Consider the following 10,330-nt stretch of genomic DNA (forward strand, 5'->3'; position numbering starts at 1 on the left):
ATGTGGAATCTAAAAAGTTCAACTCATAGAAACTGAGGGTAGAATGGAGATTATCAGAATCTGTGGTGGACTTCGGGGAAGATTGGGGAGGTATTCATCAAAGGATACAAAATTTAATTAGGCAGAAGGAATCAGTTAAGGAAATATATTGCACAACATGGTGCCTCTAACCAATTACAATGTATTGTATACTTGAAAATTGGTAAGAGTAGATTTTGTGTTTTCACCACAAACAAAATGATAAGTATGTGAGATAATGCACATGTTAACTAGCTCAATTTAGCCATTCCACAGTGTATACATATTTCAAAACATCACAGTGTACACAATAAATATATACAATTCTTATTTGTCAATTTTTTATTTTAAAATAAATTTTAAAGCCCTGAAAAATAAACCCTCTGAGGTAAGTAGGACAGAAATTTTGTGCCAATTCTTATAAATAAGGAAACCAAGAACCCAATTTCTTTTTTTTTTTTTTTTTGGAGATTTAGGAGTTTAATTTTCCCCTAAAGCAAGATCAACCATTTTTGCTGGGATAAAAGAAAAAAGAACAAACAACTCAATAGCACCAAATGGGGCTTTAACACAGAAAACAGGGTCAATCCCTTCAAATGCAAATTTTTACATTAAAATATGTTTATAAATCATAGATGTTTTTCTTCTTAATTCAAAACTTCTCCCTCCCCTAACAGGAGCCCCAGGAAGCTGAAGAGCATGTGCATTACTAACCAGATATAACAATCCAGTCAACCCTTCCAAACTGGAATCTGATTACTAATGGACTAGACTCCTGGCTGCCCCAAGGGATGGGAAGCAGAAACTATGCTCTCAGGGAGAATGCATATTGAGGATGCTACCAATCAAAGAGTCGAACGCTGTGCACTGGGTCCAGGATGACTTGCACACCCTGTTCACTGGCAGTTTCCGACCACCATGGACAGGAGAATCCTGGAACACCAGTCTCACTCGATGATGCCGCATGTCAGTGCTCACACTGATAGCAAACAGGGTAAATATCATTCCCATGACAATTGGAATAAAGATGAAATTGAGGGTGGTGACCTGCAGTAGGCAGCAGTCCTGGTCTGGATTGGTATGAACATCTTCATACTGAACAAGAGGCTGTAATCCTCCCATACACTTGCTCATTAACCTAGGGGACTGTTTTTTGAACTTGAAGTTGAATTCCCACATTGGTTCCTGTCTGTTCCCAACAATCTTTCTGCACCAGAAAAGCAAGCATTTGGAATTCTTTAATGTGCTGGGAGTGCTTTCTGGAATGGCTGGATTCTTGGAGATTCGAGCAGCAAATGGTACAGAGATCGGATCACACATGCCCGGGGACAGCGCAGCTTCTCCATTGACTCTGGTGGCAGGCGCAAAGGCAGAGAAGCGTCCAGCGTGTAGTGCCTTCGGCACAACCTGGTCCAAAAGGCAGCAGTGCAAGTGACAGTCCAGGCATTCTTGCAAATCAGGGAAAAATTCACAATGTCCTCAGGATGGATGTAGGAGGCCAGCAATAGCCAAATATCCATGGGATGCTCTTCTCCTCCAGCCCCATCCAGTTCTTCTTTGTGCCTCTTGCTTTTCATTTTTCTGGAGATGGTTCTCTCATGGATGCTCTCCTCCTGGGCATCCATCTCATCACTGCTGTCGATGATGTCACAGGGCTCACCAGCCCCAGAAAGAGCTTCCTCTGCAGGAACCTGGGAGGCTTCCAAGCCACACAGAGAATTTACTTCCTGCTGACAGCGTTGGCGACGGCTTTCTTGACTTGTCCAGACCTCATGACTGCCGGATCCGGGTTGGCATAATCCGCCACAGTCACTCGACCGGAGCAGGTGTCGTGGGCCCGAAATTTGAGTCGTTTTCCTCTCTTGGGCATGGCGACCGTGTCGGGACGAGACCAGCCTAGAGGACCGGGACCTCGAGCCATGTCTCGGGCCGGAGAGCCGGCCCCCAGAGCCGCGGGGCCAGCTCCGCCTGGCTCCGCGTCCATCCCGCACCGGAGGCCCAATTTCTATTTTTTAAAGAGCAGATTTAGAGCTTTGGAGTCAGTCCTTTTACTCTTCATGTTTCTTCTTGGTCATTTTCCACCCACTGACTTCTACCCTGCTCCTTAGCTATAAATTCCCACTTGCCCACACTATACTCAGAGTTGAATACAATCTCTTTCCCCTACGGCAATGGAGCTGATATCACCCATGCCAAGGGATTCATTGATATCACCCATGCCAAGGGATTCATTTTATAAGAGGAAGCTGGCATCCACAGAAGTAAAGTAACCTGGACATGCTTTCATGATGCTAGCTTAAAGTACTGGCTAACCTAGAATGCACTCCCCCCATACCCCTGTGCTAATCCTCTTTGCCCTGTATTCTCTGATTCAGAAGCTCCAAAAATATACTGAGATTCTCTAGTTATACCTAATGTGGTCAGTGGGGAGTCATAAGCAGAGATTTCATGATTTACCTTGGACATAAGATCCATAGTATGTTTTTAATGAGTGAGAATGTGATCCCAAACTTTAACAGAAGGAAAAGTTCAATGTTTACAAAGAAGCTTCCTGAAATATTGGCTGCATATAATGTTTAAAGCCCGAAACTGACTTGATATACGAATAGGGATTTGAGTAATGCGCTATGACAGAGGAACATCGGCATATCTAGATAAGAAATAAAATAAAATAAAATAAATTTTTAAAGTAACGGTCTTAGTACTTTGACTTTTAATCTTGCAGTTCAGTTTTTGCTCACAATGATGCTTTTTTAAAAGGCTGACAGATTTTATTAAAAGTTCAGTACAATTAAAAAAAGAAGAAGTACAAATTTAGAGTTAGGAGGACTTGAATTTACATCCAAGTTCTATCCTTAGCCACTGAGTAACCTTGACCTAGTTAGCTAATAAATCTGAGCTTCTGCTTCTGACTCTACAAAATTAATGGTTGCAAAATGCTTTGGAATGTGTTGCATCTTGGGCAAATAACAAGTAGGACACACAGAAGGATAAAAGCACTTCCAGCGATATAAACTAAAAGCAGTCTCTGGAGTGACAGTCACCAGTGGCCATGATCTAGCAGTAAATAAAGTCAGAATTAAAATCTCGAGCCTTAGAAGCAGATGAACATAAGCGCAACCCCAGTTCTTCTTTCTGCTTGCTTTATGACCTTGTGCAAGTTCCTCTTGCTCTCTGAGGTTCTTTTTGCTTGTCTGAGAAATCCTCAGAAGCTTTGTGAGGACTGGCAAAGATTATCTGCTTGATCAAAACATATCCAGACTCCTGAACCTTCTCCTAGGCCCATCTGAGTACTTTCTTGTAAACTCTTGTTTTATCAAATAACCCTGCTAAGACAGTTTAGCAAGAATTCCCCACTCTCAATATTTGATCTGGTTTCTCATCTTCCACCATCCCTTGATGATGTCTGATCACCTTGGCCTATCTTCAGGAAGAAGCCTATTAGGTCAATTAAGCCAGAATTCCCTTTACTCTTGATATTTCTTCTTAGTCATTTTTCACCCACCGACTTCCACCTTGCTCCTTAGGTATAAATTCCCACTTGCACAGACTGCATCCGGAGTTTAACCCAGGTTCTTTACCCTATAGCAAAACCCCATTGCAGTTGTCCTAGTTATACCACAATGGTCCTGAATAAAGTCTTCCTTATCATGCTTTACAGGTACCATTGAATGTTTTTTTTTCCTTTAGTAAGATGAAATAAGACTATGTATACACAGTACAGAAACCTAGTGAGTGTTCAGTAAGTAATTACATTCGGTATGACTAACCAGTTAGATGAGGATCTTCTTATAAGATATATCAAGTCAGTGAGAAAACAGAACTATCTTTACAGTGACTCTTCATTTCCTGCTCCCCTGAGACACATCTGATGTGTAAAATGCAGGGTGTGTGTGTGTGTGTATGTGTGTGTGTGTGTGTGTGTATGTGTGTGTGTAGCTACATTTGAAGTAGCTTTTATGTCACTCACATTTCCTTGGGTTTGGCAATATATGATGCTCTTTTCCTTTCATCAAGCAAAAAAGGAAGGAGTTTTTTCACTGTCTCCAAAGACATATAGATGAGTCATTCCAATCATGAAATAGTGAGAGACTTGGAAATCGCCACATTTTTAATCACTTCATTTAATGTGGACTGAGTAACTATAAAAGCGAACAAAAGAGAATATGAGTGACCAGTGAGAACTCAGGAAAGGCTATATTGTAGAATCCACACATTCCACAAACATTAGCTGAGTGCAGTGTTAGGCATTATGCTGGTTTTTATGCAAGAGTGAACAAAACAGACAATCCTTAACCTTACAGATTTAATTTTAAAATAGTCTGATAAAAGAGATAGAGCTCACACAGGCAACCACATAAATGTATGTGTACTTAGAAACTGTGGCGCTATAAAGGCCAAAGTACAAGTAGCTACAAATGAGTGTAGAAGAGAATCTCATTTTGCTTGAGAGAGTTGCAGGAAGCAACTCTTATAAAAGGAGGTAGAAGGGTGTCCTAGGCAGTGGTATAAGAAGGAGCTAAAGACCTGGATTAGAGGCCTGGTTTTACCCTGAAGTAGCCTTGACTCACTCAGGTGATGATTAGCCACCTGAACTGTTGTCCCACTTATTCACAGAGCTGTCCTCAATGGCAAATTAGATGCTTTTTGTCAAAGTGTTACACAACCTCTAAGTTCTTTTTATCTCATTCTTTGAAGTAAATACTGAAAAGAAACCCTTGACTGCTTCTTATAACCACAAAGTTTCTAGGGGATCTGGGCATATCTGAAAATGACATCACCAGCTCTATGTCAAAGAGAGCAACTCTTCCTCGTCAACTCCTCACCCTCCCACTAGCCCCCATTCCCACCCTCTGTTGTCATTACTCCTTCTCTTTCTATTGCTCTGCATGCGAAAGCACAAATTAAAAGACATCCTCCAGTGTTCTACCTATCACAGAGCCCTCCCTAATATGTTAGATTTGAAAAGGATTTTCCCCTCATCTGAAGCCCTCCAGCACTTCACCCATTCCTTTCTGGGGAACTTAACACTTTCTTGTCTACCTTGCATATATTTCAAATATTTTTCTGCACAGGTACTGACAAGCGTGGATGATTGACTTTAGAGGAAGGGCTGCCTTGCTCCTGGATGACTAAAGCCAGTAATGGACCCACGGGAACACTTCACTCGGGTTAAGCAGTTGAGAAGGACTCTGACAAGGACGTTTCCTTGTTTAATACTAGAGGCAAATAAGCCCATCAATTTTGACCTGTTTTGTATTATAATCTGGTAAAGGGGACAAAGGAACCTTCGAGGAATGAAAGAATTTGGAAAGGAAAGATTAAAAGTAGGATAGATGCAAAGAAGTTGTTAGGGTTACGGGCATGCCCATGAAAAATCAGAGAAGCCTCCAAGAAGCTCTTAGCTCTGGTTGACCCTGAGGATCTATGTACACAAGAAACAAAGTTTAAGGCAGAGTTGTAAACTGCCTACCTAAACAGAGATGAAAGATTCCAGGCATTTAAAGAAAGCGCTTAGTTGATCACTAAGCTAATCAAACAGAGACTTCAGTGGTCACATATGACAAACTTTCTGAATGAACTTAATACCACTAAATCGCACACTTTACAAGGATATAGTATACTGCAATAAAAAATAAATGTTAAGAACTAATGCTCAAAAAGTAAGCCAACTAAAGCAGTAATTGGCAAAGGTATGGATAGTCAAATCAAGGAGGAACATCAAAGGTCAACAAATATATATAAAGTAAACTTATGTAATGATCACCAATCTTATGAAGATGCATCAATTTCCTGTTCAGTGAGATTTTAAAAGAAAAACAAATTTTGGAACCTGCTCTCTGGCCCTGACCTTTGAACTAGGCCAGCAGTTTTTCCTCCCTGCTCAAAGAAGGCAATATCTTATGTTTTTTATAACCTTTGCTCTAGATTTTGTCCGAAGATAACTCTCCACCCACAAATTTATAAATTTGTATACATTTCTTTTTCCCACAATTGTTTAAATAAGATAAACACCTCAGTCGGGCTTGGTGGCTCAGCTTGTAATGGAGCACTTTGGGAGGCTGAGGCAAGGTGAGTGGATTGCCTGATCCCGTGGATTTGAGACCAGCCCTGGCAATTTGGCGAGACCTCATCTCTACAATAAATTAAAAAATTAATCGGGCGCGGTAGCGTGCACCTGTAGTTCCTGCTATTGGGAAGGCTGAGGCCGAAGGATCTCCGGAGCCCAGCAGGTCGACGTTGGGGTGGCCTTGAGCATGCCACTGTGCTCCAGCCTGGGCGATGGAGTGAGACTCCAACTCAAAAAAAAAAAGATAAATACCTCACACAAGTCAAGCTGGTACCAGGATGTCACCCCTCCTCTTTGGTTACCAAGTGTTGTGCTTGGCCCAGGCACGTATCTTTCTCACAAATGGCTCCCAACATGCCCTCACCCTGAATTTGCAATTGTTGCTTCCAGTTGATGGTTCCTGGCAAGTTGAGAACCTCTTGTTAATTTCCTGGGTTCTTGGAATACACTTGCTAAGTGCTGGTGTAGTGATCGAGGTCATCCGTCATCTCCTAGATAGTTTGGAATAAGAAAAAAGATGGACTTTGGAACACTGGGGAATCTATGTAAATAAAATGTTGTTTAGCCCAACTCTGACACAAATAACACAGGGGAATGAGTTCAGGTCCCAGTTAGAAAACAGTCACTCCTAGCTGCTCTTGTGCCCGGATGATGACTGTGGTAAAATTAAGCCACTTAGGGCTCGGTGGCTCAGCCACCGAGGCGGGTGGATTGCCTGAGCCTGCGGGTTTGAGATCCAGTCAGGCAATTTGGCGAGAACTCGACTCTACAATAAATCAAAAATTAGCCGGCCGTGGTAGTGCATGCCTATAGTTCCAGCTACTTGGAAGGCTGAGGCAGAAGGATCTCTGGAGCCCAGCAGGTCAAGGCCGTGCTGGCCAGGAGCATGCCACTGCACTCCAGTCTAGGTAACAGAGTGAGACTCCAACTCAAAAAAAAAATTAGGCCACTTGTTCACCAGCACCTGAAACTTGAATGGATTCTTCTGTTTTATATGGGAAATGGTACTATAAAACTGTAGCAGCCAAAGAATGAAAGTCATGAAAATGGGAGAAGCAGCAGAGCATTCTTCTTGAAATAAATTCATAGACTTTCTCTGCTGCTAGTGTGAGGTCTATGTATGGGATATTCACTAAGTGGTATCTGCTCCAACAGCTTGCCTTCCAGGGAGCTTCAAAGGCAACCTGTCAAGCTCTCAGTCAGCTGTAATTATTATATAAAAAGATTTGCCATCTTTAAAGTGACATTCTGCCTCTTTCATAATTTCTGTTTTCAATTTCAGTCTGGGATCATGAAAAATCATTCTTCATTTTTCGCCCTGTAGAACATCACATAGCTGAAGTCTACTGCCCTTGGAATAATTATAATTGTTTAATAAGCACAGCTTATGTCCAAGGCACTTGACTTGTATTATCTGATTTAATTCTTATGAACATATGATGAAGTAAGTATTACTATTTCCATTTTAGAATCAACAAAACTGAGACTTAGAGACATTAAATACCTTGCTTACATTCACATGGCTAGTAAATAATCTGATTTATTCAACTCCAGACCTCACAATCATTCCACTTTGCAATTTCATCATTTTTCTAATATGATGAAAGTTGGAAAATGGGTATGGACCTGAGAAATATTGATAGAAACAATAGATTCCAAGGTGTCTTATTTGTTGGAAATGTGCCAAGGTTAAAAAAAATTTTTTTTTTAATTTGCAGACCAGTTTGACTTCCTTCAGGTCTGAGACTGGGAGCAGTGACAATGTCTTTCAAAGCTTGAGCTCCTAATCATTACACAGGCAGCAGAGGAAATCCACATATACACTCTGGAGTTGAATTCAAAATTCTATCACTCATTTATATGCTGTGAGACCATAAACAGCTCACTTAAGTTCTCAATACCTCAGTTTAATTATTTGTAACATAGTTAAATAATAGTATTTTCTTGTTATAAGCATTAAATAAAGATAATGCACATAAAACAAACATTGAAAATTATATCTGGCACATAGTAAGCACTCTGCAAATGGTGTCTGCTATTCACACACCTTCTCCAAGTTAGTGGCAGAGCCAATTTCAAAAGCCAAGGCTACAGGACCCAAATCCAACACTTTTGTTACCTTGCATGAGGCTTGGTTGGGGCCAGGAAATAGTAGAAAGAGCAACTTAAATTTCAGAAGCCTTTGGTTGGTTGCATACTGCTTACATCTATATTAAGTTAAGTAAGCTCAAAAAAACTTCACTTCACAGATGACAAAATGAAGGCTTCTGGAGGGCAACTGTCTTACTCCAGTTACGGGGAAAAGCGTTAAGTAAACCAGAGTTTCAGATTCTCCTGCATTTCACTATCACTAGTGAGTAAAAGGTCCAAGGTTAAGAGTTTTCTGAATGTCTTACAGGGTCCAGGAGCCATGACTTTCAACCTACAAATAATACTATAAATAGAGAAACCAAGAAATACCCTTCCCTAACCAATGCCCACATGCACACAGGTGCTACGCAAGCTGAATTTTGCAAGGTCACAAGGTTTTTTTTTCCTTCTTTCCTCTGCATCACCCCCCCGCCCGGCCTTTCAGATATCTCTGGAATCCCTTGTTTGAGAGACTTTCCTGTGGTCACCTTCAGGGAATCAGGCAGGCTCTTCTTCAAGGCCTTTTTCAGGACCTGCAGCATCTGAAGGCTTTGGATGGTGTGCATCGTGGATGGATCTTCAATCGGAGAAGACCCAGAAGAGCAAGGAACACTTTGAGTGTCTGTCCTTTTAAGAACCAGAAAGTGTAGGTTGACTTATGGCTATGCCATAGTTGTTTCTAAATATTTATCTGCCCCTTTATGGCTTCTAACGTGAAGAGATGGCTGGGATGAAGCTTAAACTGGATGGAGGTTCTTGTCAGATTCTTTGGAGCAAGACCACATAAACCAAGAAATGTCTATGTTAATGGAGTTCTCCAAGGGGTCAGGACTTTTTGGGAAAAGAGGACCATATCATATTATCTTGGCAAGTGCTCTAAGCCTTAATATTGACCCAGCAGTGACTCTTCTAACCTCAGCAGGTTGGCAAGCTGTCATGTCAGTCCAGCTTCTGCTGAGTCCCTTTCTCCTGAGAACCGTCTTTGGGAACAGGGTGTTGTCCTATAAAGTTTACAACTGTAACATTAGGTCTCTTGCTTGTTCATTTTTAGATTGGATTTTTTTCTGGCCATACGCGGTGGCTCATGCCTATAATCCCAGCACTTTGGGAGCCTGAAGCTGAATGATTGCTTGAGCCCAGGAGTTTGAGACCAGTCTGGGTAACATGGCAAGACCTTGTCTCTACAAAAAAAAAAAATAATAATAATCAAAAAATTAGCTGGTCATGATGGAGCATACCTGCAGTGCCAGCTACTCAAGAGGCTGGAGTGGAAGAATCGTTTGAACCCAGGAAGTCAAAGCTGCCGTGAGCTGTGATCGTGTCACTGCACTCCAGGCTGGGCAACAAACTCAAATAAACAAACAAAAAGAAGGTTAGCATTTTCTCAACAGGCCTAAGTTGCCTGCTAAAGTATCTGAAGGCTTGAAAAACTACAAGCAAAAGGTGAAGTGGCTGCAGGTAACCCTCCTGCTCCTACTTCAGAGAAACCTCCACATTGCCAGGCAGAGAGTAGTTTAATGGAGCCGCACTCCAAGAGCCTCCATCCATGGTTTTCTCAGAAAGTAAATTGTCATAACAATCATGTGTTTAGAAACAAGCCAGTGTGGAAGAACCAAGCACAAAACAATGGCACACTATGTGATTCTTACTGGGATTGAACCATCAGGGAATCCTTTTTGGGGTCAGTCTAAGGGCATTTCTCAGGTTTTTGGCCTTGAACTGGGTATGGCATCATTGGCTCCCCTAGTTTTCAGGACTTTGTACTCAAACTAAATTATACCACTGACTTTCCTGGTTTCACAGTTTGCAGACAGCATATCTTGGAACTTCTCAGCTTCTATAATGGAGTGAAACAACTTTCATAATAAATCTCCTCCTATATATCTATATATATATCCTGTTTCTCTAGAGAACTCTGATAATACAATGTGTTTTTTGGCATTTTTTACACATTGAGATAATATAATGTTTCTTGCCTTTTTCTTAATATTGTAAAAGAGTCACTATTTCACTCGATCTTGTCCTGGTAAGATTTAAAAACCATCAAGATCTTCTTTCATTTTTCATGCAAGTCAAACCTCTTTGATTACTTTTTTTAGTTATTATATAATC

General features: G+C 41.2%; 1 pseudogene; it reads right to left on the reverse strand.

The window, feature by feature from the left end:
* Positions 1–467: 467 nt before the first annotated feature.
* LOC103269917 lies at positions 468–1,939 on the reverse strand (annotated as a pseudogene).
* Between the last annotated feature and the right edge of the window lie 8,391 nt (positions 1,940–10,330).

This window comes from Carlito syrichta, unplaced genomic scaffold (assembly GCF_000164805.1).
Source record: "Carlito syrichta isolate Samal-C Ts95f unplaced genomic scaffold, Tarsius_syrichta-2.0.1 Scaffold309639, whole genome shotgun sequence".
NCBI classification, from domain to species: domain Eukaryota; kingdom Metazoa; phylum Chordata; class Mammalia; order Primates; family Tarsiidae; genus Carlito; species Carlito syrichta.